Raw genomic sequence first — 15,307 nt, 5'->3', positions numbered from 1 at the left:
GTACGTATTGCCCAAACCGGGATACCCTAAGGGCAAGGGTAACGGTCAGGATACGATTGGTGTAAGGTGTGTGTGTGTGTGTGTGTGTGTGTGTGTGTGTGTGTGTGTGTGTGTGTGTGTGTGTGTGGAATGTGGAGACAAATATTGAATTTCTAATGGGAGAAATAGAACGTGAAAGAAAGAGAGAAAGAGAGAGAGAGGTGGAAAGGAAAAATCGTAAAGAGAGGAGTGAAAGTTGGAGAGAGTGGGAACATTATACAGTATTGACAAGGAAAAATTAGTCAGCAGTTTATATGTAGGCCGTTACTGGGAGAGGAGGGAACAGAAGGGAGGAGGAGGAGGAGGAGGAGGAGGGAGGAGGGGGATGGAGAGGGTGGGGGAGGAGGAGAGTTAATGGAGATGATGATGATGATGATGATAGATAAGGAGGAGGTTAGAGTAGGAAAGTAAAGGAGATAATGATATGATAGATAGACTGATAGATAGCGAGATAGATAAGGAGGTGGAGGAAGATATAAAAGGAGGAAGGAAGAATGGAGTCTTGACAAGGAGGAAGGAGGGAAGAAGAGGAAGGTGAACGAGGTAAAAAAAAAAAAAAAAAAAAATGGAGCACAGGTTTAGAGGTGAACGAGGCAGAGGGGAAAAAACAATGAAAGGAAGGATTAAAATGAGAGAGAGAGAGAGAGAGAGAGAGAGAGAGAGAGAGAGAGAGAGAGAGAGAGAGAGAGAAGGGAGGTATAATAGGATGAGAGAGGGTAAGGAATGGGAAGAGGGAAGGGGTGGGGGAGTATAAGGGGGGGAGAAAAAGAGGAGTAAGGGGAGGAGGTGGGGTGGAGGAGAGGAAGACAGAGGGAGGGGTGAGGAGGAGATTAAATGAGAGAGAAGAAGGGAGTGGAGATGAGGGAAGGAGAAAGAAGGAAAATAATGTGAGATATGGTAGGGAGGGAGAGAAGATGGAAGAAATGGAGGAAGGGATGGAGGGAGGGAGGATGGTAAGGTTGGAAGTAAGTCTGGATAATGGTTAGTGGTCTGAGCACTTGGGGTCTAGGTTGTATTTCTCTCTCTCTCTCTCTCTCTCTCTCTCTCTCTCTCTCTCTCTCGTATAGGGTTCTGAGGCTAGTCCCACATATAACCACAGTATTTCCGTGGCCACAAAGGTCAGTGGTGGTGTAATGCATTATCGCAATCACAGTCAGGCCGTGAAGCTGTAGGTGTTGCAAGGCATTTTCCTCTCCACCCAAAGGCGAGCAGGTAAAAGTGTAATACTGCAGATTATCGTTAATTGACTACATTGCCCAATAAGATATTAGGCCACACCGATACCGGTACTTTAATATGATCTCACTGCTAGGGAAGTATCATATTAAAATTATACTGTAACATTATGATTTTATACAATAATATTATGGTTCTGTGCTTCTGTTTCTTGACACGAGTATTAATGTTACACAATAAATCAGCTTAACATTTTTATTTACCGTGTTGTCATTTCAGATAGGTTTGTAAAGATTTAACACGAAAACAAGTTACACAAGAACTGGTGTGTTTGCAATATTTCATGTTCATTATCACCTCCGAAGTTGGATGGAGGTTATGTTTGTAGGCGTGTTTGTGCACAAGATATCTCAACTATTTCTAATCGGATTTTAGAAAATATGCTGGATATTTGGGCAATGGGTTGAGAAAGAGTGTTTGAGGTGGATGCGGATCCGTATACAGGACTAAATACTAAATTTTAAAGGCTTTGGTGGAGGTATCCGCTGTCTTTGTGCAGGAATAAATCATAAATTTTAAAGGCTTTGGTGGAGGTATCCGCTGTCTTTGTGCAGGAATAAATCATAAATTTTAAAGGCTTTGGTGGAGGTATCCGCTGTCTTTGTGCAGGAATAAATCATAAATTTTAAAGGCGTTGGTGGAGGTATACGCTGTCTTTGTGCAGGAATAAATACTGAATTTTAATGGCGTTGGTGGAGGTATACGCTGTCTTTGTGCAGAAATAAATACTGAATTTTAAAGGCGTTGGTGGAGGTATACGCTGTCTTTGTGTTTTCTGGCATTCCTGTTGTTACCAGACGATTTCGTTTAGGTGAAGACAGGACGGTTGTAGTAATGGTTGATGTACGGTAGTAAGTTAAGATGGTACAAGTGGATGTGGTACATTAGAGTGTAATGCCAAGGGATGGTTGGGGTTACTACTGCTGAGCAATGCCGCTGAGGGAATAGCAGCTGGTCACTCGCCCTTCTGTACTGCATAGCCTAGCCCCGGTCCCCTACGATTATGGTGGAGCAATACTGGCTTGGGTGATGGATATACTTGCTGCCACTTGACCACTTATGCTGCTTAGGACGGAAGCTTTTTCAACTGTAGGGGTTAGATAATTTATAGCCTTCATTAACTCCTTAACCACCAGGACACTCCTAAACTGAATGAAATCCTACGTTCCCACAAACTGTAATACAAAAAACTAATTCAAAAATTTGAGTAATATTTAATACAAAAAAACTTATCAGCAGTGTGTGTGTGTGTGTGTGTGTGTGTGTGTGTGTGTGTGTGTGTTTCAGTATTCAAGTTTGCCTTGTATGTGTGAAGGTAAATATAGGCTGTTTCATTAAGCAGGTCATTAGCTAAGTGGTTCTCTTTACGCGTCAATTACTGTGTGTTTAAGTTGTCAGGGAAGTGACCACAGGTGTGCCCCTGGACGTGGTGGCCAGTTCGGCGATTTCCAACCCTTTCACCTGCTGGCATTTCTCTCCACGGAACAAAATCGTCTGGTAGAAGCATAAATAAAAATCTTTGGTGTACGGTACCAATAGGAGAAGAAATGGTTACTTGACATAGATTTTGAAGACTTTGACTGCTGGAATTTCACTCAGTTGATATAGATCTTTTGGTGTGCAAAGAAAATATTACTCGATATACTTTTGAAGTTTCAAAAGCCTTTGTCTGCCAGAAGTTCTCACAGTTGGTATAAATTGTCTGGTGTTGTATTAAATATAATACCCAAGTGTTTCAGCCGTAGCGAAATGGTTAACAGATCCACAGGTTTGCACGTCTGTTTCCCAGTTTAATACCTTTGATAACATAGTATTGTTTGTATCCATGTTTTATGAACTGTTTCAATATTTCAACAATATTTTAGAGCCTTTGGTGTTAGACACTTCCGCTGTGCGACAAAATAATATAAGATGAAAATTGTCTTCTTTTTGCAGGTGAGTGGTGGGGAGAGCACTGGGTAATGGGATCATGGGAGAGTAGCAAAGGTGAGTCATGGTAATGGTTGTAGGGTTACGTGGCACCTCATGTGTGTGTGGGTATTACACTGTCCTGATTGGTTCACATGGAAGAATATTGTGTTGTTTATTATGGACATAGTATCTTATCTAGAGATGCACCGATGTATCGGTATCGGTATCGGTCGTATCGGCCCATTTTTTGAGTATCGGAATCGGTGTTGGCTGATTTTATGCCGATACTACCGATACATAAAAGGAATTTAGTGCGTAGCATATCACTCACTGGAATATTATTTTGTTAATTAGAATCTGGATGTCTTATGGGGATGAAAAATAAATTATTGGTAAGATCCAGGTATTTAATTTTAGTATAATATTATTTTGCGTACGTGGTGCGTAGTAATTAGAGTACATTGTCTGGTAATGAGCCACATCTGCCACCATGGACATGTACGAGACAGGTTGGTAGCCACAGCCCTCAGACGGCAGGCACCACCCTTCCTCACTGGTATTGGTATCGGTAGTAGTATCGGTATCCGTCCAGTTTTGTGGAATCGGTATCGATCAAAATTTTGGTACATCTCTAATCTTATCGGTTAACTCAGGTATGTTATGATTTTTTTTTTTTTTTCGAAATGTTTTCTATTAGTAAAAATAAGTGGCTTCGGTTGAGTTAACCGTTAACTGTTGGCCTACAACCTTAACTGTCAACACCAGAGCAAGAGACGTGTGTTATTAGAATTTGCTCTTGTGGCAGCCTTTACTTTTGAACATGAAGTAGCTGTGCCGATGTGCATTCAGTAACAACAGCCGTAGTATTTAATTTACACCAGTAGGTCAGGTTTCGTTCATGTCTCAGTTGTGGTGGGTTTGGGACAAGTACAGAGCAAATATCTGCACATGTGTATGTGCTAATTCAGGAGGACATTTCATTGCCAAGTTAGCAAGGTTTCATTCGAAGGCAGAGTGTACTGTATAATTTCTTGCTTTTGCATTTTGCTTCTCACCCCGATGATGGAGAGGGATGCCTTCACGAGATGGCACTGATACAACCGAGCGGTGGAGCTGCCCGGTTATACAAACGCTCTTGAACTCCCTCCGTATCTTTAAAAAAAAAGGGGGGGGGGGGACTGCTGGAGGAGGGCAACTTCAGCCTGCTATGCACTAGTTTCACATTAAATTTAAGGTAAACCCGGCGCTACTAGTACTACTACCACTCCTCCTCCTCCTCCCATCTTGAAGTGGAAAAAAGTGTCAGGATGATAATATTTCATTAAATAAACCTTTGCATAGTTAGCGTTTTTTTTTTTTTGCATAAAGTAATCGAACAGTAACCAAAATAAAAAAAAAAATCAAAGTTTTCACAGTGCTGTCAGCGGATTATGGAGGATTATTAATAGCCTTTTGTTAGATTTGACTTCTGCTTACTGAGAGATTTTATATGTCTGCAACTAGTACAAAAGAAATATCTAAGTTTGAATATTGTAGATAGATGGTCAATATCTACGAAGCGTCTGTTTTCCCCTACACTGTTTATGGCTAATGTTTACAAAGCGCCTGTCTTCCCCTGCTCTGATTACTTAAACGTGAATCAAAATTGCTACCTCTCCCACTGAATGATAAACAGTAACGAGAGATTAACACTGGAATACAGTGACTCACGGAAAAGTGTTATGATTAGAATATGGAGTCGTAGTAGTGTAACAAGAGATTAACACCAGATTATAATGCTAGTCACGAGAAAGTGTTAAATAGGGTTGTACAGTATAATCGTAGTATTGTCTTTTTCTGCCACTGATCTACGTGAAATAGCTTCAAAAGGATATAAATCTCCCACAAGTGAAGGTGGACCGACTATAATTTTGTCTGAGAAATGGTTACAACTTTTGAAACATAATGAAAGTTTTATCACGGCTAATGCATGTCTGGAGAGTTTTTCCTTTAAACTTGCAATGAATTTTGTTTGTCTGTTTGTAAGAGGAGAACATTTCAGCCTAACGATTCTTCTGCTTCGCTTTTATGGCACGCCGGGAATAAGTGGGTTATGTTTTTTTCCCTCTCCCATATATATATGAGATTGATTTTAGGAGCGTCGTGGTGTGGATGTGGACGTGATAGGAAACGTTAGGAGGAATGCACTGAGGTGGTTTGGCCATGTGGAGAGGATGGAGGGTGAAAGACTGACGAAGAGAGTGTATGTGAGTGAGATGGAGGGGGGAAGAGGGAGGGGGAGGCCGAGGATGAGACGGAGGGATGGGGTGGAGAGGTATATGAGAGAGGGGGGGGGGTGTTGGGAGCGGGGCAATGAAATGGCGGGGGACAGAGATACGTGGAGGCGATTTGTTTGTGGCCACCCCGAACGGGATTGAGGCGTCTGGCAATAGATAGATAGATAGATTTTAGGAGCCTGAAAGTATTACAGTAATATTATCACCGTGAAGTCTCACTGTGTGCATAACTCCAGTATTCCAGTTATTGCTAAAGTGAGACGTTCTGCGCTACTGCTACCTTATGAACCAACACAGGTAACATGTGTCTTTCTTGTTTTATCGTTATTACTGCTGTAGTCTTATAATTGAGTGCGTCAGTGTGAAGATGGAATGTTTGTGGATATTAACGCGCTCGGATTGTTATGATCACTCTCAGCTGAACAGAATCGTGTGGCCAGCAAGAACTGAATACTGACCATGAGAGGGGTAATGCGGACCTCTGCTTGTGAACAGAACCCTTTGGAGACGGTTGCATACTCGTATTTTTCACTGTAATCACACTGCCACCAGACGAGTTTATTCAGCCAAGAGAGGACCTCAAGCTGAAGAAGGCGTTAGTGACAGTTTTATCCAACCCTCCCCAGTTCCGGAAGTCTGTCAGATGTTAAATGCATTCGACCAAAGTGTGTATGATCAAAGTGTAAAGGACGCAGTCGTAAGGAAGGGATTAACCACTTCCCTCTGATTGTTTTCTTTCTATAGTCTGTTGGTTGTTGGTAATGGTTATATTCAGCTTTGGAGAAACTTTTTCGAACTGGAGTTATGTTTAGCCTTTCTTAGCGCCTTCACTTCTAGAGGCATTTTCTTAGTTGAATAAACCCATCTGCCGGTAATAAGAAAAAAAATACAAGAATACTCCGTCAAACTGTAGGGATTAAAGCCTTTGGGAGCGAATGACCAGGGGGCGGATTCTGAAAGCTCAAAAATCCTCGCAAATCCACCATCTTTGGGCGTAAGAGCAACTTTTCACTTAGTGGATATTCTGGAGCCTTAGAAAACGAGCAAAAACCCTATGCGGCGTTGTCAATTCTCCTCGTAGAGTTGCGCCATGTGAGGGGCAGCCCTAAGTACATCGTAAGCCTTATAACTCACCTATTTTTACAAATGTTGTAGCTCAAACATCCCTCAAATCCTGAGAATTAAATCATGCATCAATTAATCCTTAAGTGCATACAACTGTTGCGATTTTTCAAAAAATAATAAGTACAAGTGGCAGCAGACCGTCGTAGACGATGCCAGAATACTATAACGGAGCAAGTACTACTTCGACATATGTGGTAAAACTAGCATTGTCGGCCAATATTGCCTTTACTACAAACAAATTATAGCCTATTGATACAATGTTCACAAAAATTCGATTAAACTAGCCACTGTTAAGAAGAAACTCATCTAAAATATGGTGATAGCCTACATGACACAATGTCGAAAAAATAATGAATCAGTGCACTTATTTCTTCCTCAGAGAAGTTCACTGCCCTTCTGTACATAATATTTTGGTGGTCTTCCACTGCTTCAATACTGTCTTAGAAATTATGACTGGCGGTGTGGAAACATCGTCTGCTACCACTATGACGTCATACTCCGGTGTACTGTGATTGGTTACTCAGGTTTAAATAGAGAAACTTTCCGCTCCTTGATTGGCCAACACTTGCCCTGGCGCAGCCTGGTGTTGGTCTTAAGATTGTCGTACAACACTCTCCAGAATACCACTTATCAAAACCTCGTATGCACATCGCAAAAGTTCTCGCAGATTTTCTCGTAACCCAGACACCTTTCAGAATCCGCCCCCAGGTTTGCATGTTATTTTGGCTACTGTGTGACGATTTTACTGTGCTGAATACAATCGTCGTGCCGGTGAATAATGAATCATATCGCAGTTCCCAGGAGACGATGGCTTAGATTACCGCCTGTACGATACACTAGGGTTATTAAGGCGAATAAACGTTTGAGGCCTCCCCTAGTCCCTAGTTTGAAAGGGTTAATGACCTCTTCTCCTCCTCCTCCTCCTCTTCCTCCCATCATCATTGCGGTGAATAATTGATCTTCCCACAGTTCCCAGGAGAAAGTATATGCCATGTGGCGTCTGGCTGTCTCCAGAATATGAAAGTGAAATTTAAGGAGAGAGTGGCAAGGCCGATATTAGATGTACAGCGTAGTAAATTGCTAGAGAGAGACGCCTTCACGTGTTGGCACCAATATAACCAGACGGTGGAGCTGCTCGGCTGTACAAACGTCACTCACCTGCCTCTTTGTCCCCCAAAAGGAAGAAAGTGTGCTCTGGAAGAGGGACAGTTTTGCCTGTAGTCCACCGGGTTCACGTTCAGTTGAGCCTGGGGTTGCTGCTGTTGCTGCTGCTGCTCTCCACAGGTGATCTCATAAAAAAGATACCGTTGACTGAATGATTGGGTGAGGGAGTGAGTGGCAAGACTGCTGTTATACTACTTTTATTTTAACTTGGCCTAAAATTGCCATCTGTCTGTATTTAATGTTGAGCTGTATAAAGGAGACTAGCACTACAATATAGTGCTAGTAACAAAGAAGTGCTATGGAAAGAATGTAGAACCGTAGCATTTGCCTTATTCAGCCACTGAGCTACGTGGAATACACTGCAAACGGCCTAAAAATTTGGAGTAAAGTGAAAAAGAGTATAATGACACGATACTCACCTCATCGTAGTACAAATACGCGGAATGGGTGGAAACGAGTGGGTGGGATGGTGGTGGCTGGTGGTGCAAGGGGAGGGAAGTACACCCTGTGAAGATGGCCATTGTACGCTGGCTGGTATGGACGTGAGTGTTTCCTCATGCATTATATCAACATCAATAACAGTGACGCAAACATCAGTTTCTCTTACTGATCTGGTATCATAGGAATATCCTGTGTGTGTGTGTGTGTGTGTGTGTGTGTGTGTGTGTGTGTGTGTTTTAAGCGCCCTGGGCATGGCTGCTTACTGTACTACACAAGTTTAAGGCGACATTGACCAGTAGCCTTGATCGGTAGATTATAAACAATAAACTCCAACCATCCTGCCGGTGTACACTCTAATTTATGATCCACGTCCGTTAAGGGCGTCTTAACCCACTGAGTCACCAAACTTCCATTTGGTTTTGTAGTTGCCGTCCAGCTCATTAAATAGTTTCCCGGGCTACAAAAGACCACTTAGCTTCTCACTTGGTAGAGTCACCTAAAGGTAACGCTGCATCAGTGAATGGATGATTGGTGCTTCACTCAAGCTTCTTAGGACGCGGGTGTAAGACATTTATTGTAATGGGATGGGATTCCAGTAGTAGTAATAGTTGTTAAAACACAACATTCATCTGGAATGTGAATCCAGTGGAGTGCAAGCTGGTTTTCCTCCCTGCAATCCACCATCCTCCTTTCAGGGGACAGGGAAGGAACTGAGGACATCTGTGTAAGCGGGCTGTGGACCCACCCGGTTATATTTGTGCCACCACGTGAAGGCGGCCCTCGCCAGCACCTCTTACCTTTATGTAAGATGAAGCTAATATATAATTTTCCTGGCAAGATTTTTTCTTCTTTGCAGAATAAACAAGAGATAGGATAAGGTATATAGCTTCCTTGTTCTGCCTACAAAAATTAGTTGTAGGAGGGACATGATTAGAAACTTATAATTTTTTCACTTTAACTCGCCCAGACATTGGTTCTTTTGCAGCATATTTGACGTGACTATGTGGAAAAAAAAAAAATGTTTCGCCTCTGCATCCTTCCCATTGCACTTCGTCGTGGCTGGTACCTTATTCTAATCTGTTGTTATACCCCAGCATTCAGGATGGAGACATGACAGATTTAGGGCAGGTTAGAGTCAGTCCGGTAGTTGAAGACGTCAAAAAGACAGTGTCCGATGTTCACACTCTTGGACCAACGTGGTTTACGAACGATAGCTATTATTTACCAGTCATGGCTTTCCCTTCTTTGGTGTGTTAGAAAGTGTGGGTGTGGACAGACAGCTGACGTGTGTGTGTGTGTGTGTGTGTGTGTGTGTGTGTGTGTGTGTGTGTGTGTGTGTGTGATATCAACTTGCTATGGCTTCAGTTTTTTTCTCATATTCTCGCAATTTTATACAGTCCGTATGTATGTATGTATGTATCATTATGAGAGAGAGAGAGAGAAGGGTGGGGAGATGGAGAGAGCTTTATCATAACCCTGTTTCATCAGTATGGGTCAGAATGGTGATGATAATGATGAAGTTGAAGTATATTTTAGGATGGTGATGACAGTGACGATGATGATGATGATGCTTGACCTTCATAAATCCGACCTATATTCTCGCATTACTGGCTTGCATGCACTTCAGGTTGCATACACGAAGTTTGGTCAGTTGCAAACAAACGTAGGTCAATGAAGTATGTGACCAGTGTTGCATGTTGATGCCGGGTGCAGAGAAGGACTGGGGCTGGATCTGCAAATTCCTGAACTATAGCTGGGTTAGGATTTGAATTAGTGGATTAGCTGGTGGGATATGATTAGGTTTTGGTTAGGTTAGGTTTTAGGTTAGGTTAGGCTAAAGGAAGGAAGAAGGTTGTGGGAGGAAGTGAACACTTGTGAATTGTGAGCGAAATAGAATATAGTTTGGCTAGAGTTGGTTGGGTTGGCCTAGGTTAGTTTGGGTTGGCGTAGATTGGGTGAGGTTAACTTAAGTTGAATGTAATTTGGTTTGGTTGTATTTAGTCTGGTTCTATCTGGTTAGGTTGTCAGGTTAGGTTAGGTTAGTTTAGGTTGGGTTGGGTGAGATTAAATTAAGTTAATTTGGGTGTAATTTCATATGATTAGGCGTAGTGTGGTTCATTTTGGTTGTTAGGTTAGGTTAGGTCAGTTCTGCTTGGTTAGAGTAATAAAATGTAGTGGTAAGTTAGATTTGGCAATATTTGGTTTGGTTTGATTTAGATTTATTAGGTTAGGTTAGGTTGGGTGCGGCTGAATTGGGTTGGGATATGTCTGATCTGTTCTGTTTGGTGTGGATACTGTGTTAAGTTAAGATGTGGAGTTAGGTTAGATATGGCTGTGGTAGGGTTGGCTTGGTTTGGTTTGTATTGGTTAGGTTGGGTGCGATTGGACTGGGTTAGGATAGGTCTGATCTGTTCTGTTTGGTGTGGATACTGTGTTGGGTTAAGATGTAGAGTTAGGTTAGATATGGCTGTGGTAGGGTTGGCTTGGTTTGGTTTGGTTAAGTCTTGTTGGGTTTAGTAAGGTTAGGCTGTCTGGTTTTATTTGGTTAGAATAGATGCAAGCAGACTTAGGCAGATAAAGTATGAGACGAGTGTTGAATATTGATGAAGGGAGGAGGACTGTGTGTAGGGAATATTCTGAAATGTCCACTTGCAAATTTAGGCTACAAGGGTGTTGAAAATATTGACAGTGTTAATTTTGGAATTAATGGGACAAATCACGTTTAAAATAGAGAAATATTGTGTGAAAATAGGTTTGACAAAATACCAAGTACATGCTGAATAATGTTATACTTTGATTTCACCGTATATATAAGTAGTTAACTACACTGCGATGTATGCATTCAGCACTCTCTCTCTCTCTCTCTCTCTCTCTCTCATCACATTTATTAATATACGTGCATAGTTAAGTGCATCATTAGCCACAGATGTGTTTGTTTTCCCTGTCTTTGTTAATTACTATGATTATGTGCGTTTTTACTTAGAGAGAGAGAGAGAGAGAGAGAGGCGGGGGCACTGGAGGTAGGGAAAGTGATTGATCTTGGTCGTCTAGAAGATTAATTTGCTCTATTTATTAAAGTGCTGAGGACGAGGTTTGATGGCTGAGAAAGGGGGGGGGGGAAGGGGGAGGATGGTAGTTACAGGAGACAGCGAGTGGAGTTGTAAGATAAAGCTTGGTATTCCTTCACTACTAGGCATCCTTCTTAAGGTGAATAAAGTGGTGTACTGGGATCAGGAATAAAGTGTTAAAATGATGTGGCTGAGGTGAAGGGTTAAGTATATTGTTAAGGTTTATTGAGAGTACATAACATCACACAAACGACCAACCATCTGAGTCCTGCACTAGTTCATTTTACCTCTTTACTACGATGCTAACATTTTTTTTCTTGCTATCATTTGACCATTATAGGTACGAACTCTAGACAGAGTTTTGGGGGTTTGCATGTGGCCGTCATTAATCCTCTTACAACGAAGGGAGTGTTATAGAGGGTGTTAGAGAAGGATGCCTTGATGCAGTGGCAACGATGTAGTATGACGGCTCTGCTGCACACTTACACAAAGTTCATGAATTTCATCCCAGGCCCCATGAAAGGGAGATGGTGCATTGTCGTAGAGGGGCAGTTTTAGCATGCAGTCTATCCGTTTCAAGTTCGGGCTACCACCACCACCACCACCACCACGAGTTTGGAGGGTCTTTAAAGATATATGCACTGTTGAGTAATAGTGAGGCAGTTGCTAGGACAGTATGAAGACATGCTTGGGCAGCACAGGTTAACACTTTGCTTAGGTTCCTTGTCTGAATGTATCTTAAGACAAAACTGTTATGATAATGGACTCCTTGAGTGTATATAGCGAGGGGAAGCTTGTGGATGTGTGGTAATGGTGGTGTGTATTTGTGTCAGGCCAGTTAGTGCCACAGTGCTACCCGACCCACCCCGGCATACTGACAAGGGAAAGTAATGTAGACATGCCTTTCACACACACACACACACACACACACACACACACACACACACACACACACACACACACACACACACACACACACACACACACCATCTCATCCATACACCCGTAGTCGTATAACAAGAAATTACATGATAAATGTATGACCGTCGTCGTCGTCATTCAGTTTCACTCCAGGTAGGTTGGGTAGGATCTGGAAACATATGTAAATGAAAGAAAAGCATTCGGGAGCCGAATTCTAATCGCCTACCAGAATATGCTGTTGACCAAGTCTAAGATTTTGGCCAAATCTTGTTACCCTGAAAGTTTCATGTTGATACCTCAAGCCGTTCAAGAGAAATCATGGTGCAAAAGGCGGGCGATTAAAAAAACTAGTTGGCCTTTGGCATCCATTTTGGTGACCTTGACCTTGACCCCGAGTGCTCATTTTTGAACTCATTGAAGATTTTGGCCATTTCTTGATACCCTGGAGGTTTCATGTTGATAGATGAAGCCGTTCATGAGATATAATGGTGCTAAAGGCGGGTGATAAAGGCAAGTTGACCTTTGGCAGCCATTTTGTTGACTTTGACCTTGACCCCGAGTGCATATTTTCCAACTCGTCCAAGATTTTGGCCATGTCTTGACATGTTGAAGGTTTCATGTTTCTTGTAGCTTCTTTCAGTTGTTAGAAGCCGGAGACACGTGAGGAATAAAGGAGACGACAATGTTAACAACGAATTCCAAATTAAGGCCATCATGGCGTAGGGTGCCGAGGCTAGGTTACCGTACTCGTGAACACATAAGGGTGAGAGACCGACCAACATCCTGGGAGGCATTTTACATAATATCCATCTGGTAATTAGTCACCTGAGAGAGGGAGGGGGGGGGGGGATAGACTTAAAAGTCCGTGTGCTGAGTCCCGGCAGTGTGACGTCTCACACACCTTCACGTGTCTCATCTCGGCGGTAATACCCACCGGCTGTCTCATTCAGGACCGGTGCACTGGTGTTATTGGAGGTGTTATTATCACATGTCAGTGGGTCGTGTGGGAGAACACCGTAGTAAAATACCGTTACTTCAACGATATTCACACAATCAGACCCTCACAAGTAGAACCTACGGACGATGACGATGATATTTTACCGTAATGGTTGACCACAGCCACACACTCTCCAAGCCCTCCCCAGCATCCTGCTTTCTTACGTGAACTTTTAGCCTAGAAAACATCTTGAGAAAGTGGCGGGTTTGTTGGTGAGAGTTGGTGCAGTGTGAGGTGTTGTATTGTGTGCCGCACTGAAATGTTTGTGAAGGATGGGAATGGCAGTGTGGAAGTTCAGTGGCTGACTTGTACTGAATTTTTGATGGTACTCTAGGCCAGGAAGATTTAGTTTCTCTAAGGAGATGAGAAGGAACAGACTTAGAAATAGGGTGGTGAATGAGTGGAATATGGTACCTAATGATGTGGTTTGTGCTCCTTTCACTGAGCGTTTCAGAATCAGGCTAGATAGGCATGTGGCTGGAATTGGTTGGATATAAATCATGTTCCAGTCGCTAATGGACCGGCGACAGGAATATTACTGTTATTTTTCCAGGTTTTACCACATTAGTATATGTTTGCCTGTCGACCATTCTTATAAAATTTCCATGTCGCGTTTTGTTTTCTGAAGTGTGTTCCCTTTTCTCCTTCTTCCTTCCACTACCACCATCATTATTATTATCATAATCATCGTTATTATCATCATCATCATCATCATCACCATCATCATCATCAGTATCGTCGTCATCATCATCATCATCATCATCATCATCATCACATCATCATCATCACCATCATCAGTATCGTCGTCGTCGTCGTCGTCATCATCATCATCATCATCATCATCATCGTCATCATTATCAGTCATTATGACTCATCATCATCATCAGTCATCATTATTATCATCATCATCCCAACTGTAAACAATTATATATTAGCCTATTCACCATAGTGACACCTTCCTTTCACACACACACACACACACACACACACACACACACACACACACACACACACACACACACACACACACACACACACACACACACACACACACAAAGATTTATTGAAAGAAAGTCAAGGAAATCCTAAATCCCAGTGGGAGGCTATAAATTCGATACTTGGTAGAACAAACAACTTAACCTCTGTGCACTCTGTTGAATTAAAGCCTCCTAGCTTTGACACCTCTGCCTTATTTAATGAACATTTTTTAAAAATCTCTAACATAGAATCAGCTGGGATGGAAAACAACCATAACAGGTACTTAAATAACTCTCCTGATTCTTCAATATACTTACCTCCAGCACAACAGACTGAAGTTGAAAATTACCTGAATGCTTTAAAGTCTGCTGCTCCAGGTTATGATGATATATCCCCCAAAGTTTTAAGATATACATCAGATGTAATATCTAAACCTTTGACTCATATAATCAACTTTACATTGAAAACAAGTATGTTTCCTGATCACTTAAAAAAGGCCAAAATTATTCCTACAGGTAGCAGAAGTGATATTAATAATTCTCGGCCAATCTCTATACTACCAGCTTTCAGTAAAATATTTGAAAAAGTAATTGCTGTTAGATTAATACATTACCTTGAGGAAAATAACCTACTATCTGAATACCAACATGGGTTTCGTACAGATCGATCAACAGAATCTGCAATATTACAGTTTGTTAACAATGTTTATAAGTTCTTAGAAGAAAAGTATTATGTAGTTGGGGTATTTATTGACTTATCGAAAGCTTTTGACACATTAGATCACAAAATTCTAACTGATAAGTTGGAACATATTGGAATAAGAGGTGTCCCACTAAAACTATTTCATAGTTATCTCAGTAATAGAATGCAATGTTTTTTTTGTAACAATAATTTCTCGCCTTTTAAATCATTATCAAAAGGTGTACCACAAGGATCTATCCTTGGGCCACTTCTTTTTCCATTATACATTAATGATATAGTAAATGCCAGCACAAAATTTAAGTTTACGATATATGCTGATGATACTAATCTCTTGTTAGCAGACAAAAATATAAATTACCTACAATCAAACTTGCTCTTGGAATTAAATTTAATAAATGAATGGATAAAATCTAATAAATTAAAGCTTAATGTATCTAAAACAAAATATA

The sequence above is a fragment of the Coenobita brevimanus genome, chromosome 107 (genome assembly GCF_032717465.1).
Source record: "Coenobita brevimanus isolate Jiangsu-jjx chromosome 107, ASM3271746v2, whole genome shotgun sequence".
Lineage (NCBI taxonomy): Eukaryota > Metazoa > Arthropoda > Malacostraca > Decapoda > Coenobitidae > Coenobita > Coenobita brevimanus.
Note: the sequence above shows the minus strand (reverse complement) of the source record.